The following is a 319-nucleotide window of genomic DNA, read 5'->3' as shown; positions in this document are numbered from 1 at the left end:
CCGATTTCTCAAGTCATGATGGCACCTACTCTAACCCACCAGTAGGTAAGCCAACCCGTAACCCGGAACAACAAGTAATGGGTCTGAGGGCAGAAATAAGAGTTGGCAAAATTTAAGATAACAACATAACCAGGCAGAAGCAAACCAAACATATATACAAATAAAGATCCCTCCCAGAACCTGGAAGTCACTAGTACAGAGCTACTAACAAAATGAGTACAAGTCCCAAAAGTGGAGCACAGAGACTGGACTGTCTTGAAAGGTAAAAGACAAGTCTATATACACAGATGGAGACTGAAATAGTACAAAACGTCGTGTG

Source organism: Solanum tuberosum, unplaced genomic scaffold (assembly GCF_000226075.1).
Source record: "Solanum tuberosum cultivar DM 1-3 516 R44 unplaced genomic scaffold, SolTub_3.0 scf00143, whole genome shotgun sequence".
NCBI lineage: Eukaryota > Viridiplantae > Streptophyta > Magnoliopsida > Solanales > Solanaceae > Solanum > Solanum tuberosum.
The sequence above is the reverse complement of the archived record's forward strand: the minus strand, read 5'-3'. Positions refer to the sequence as shown.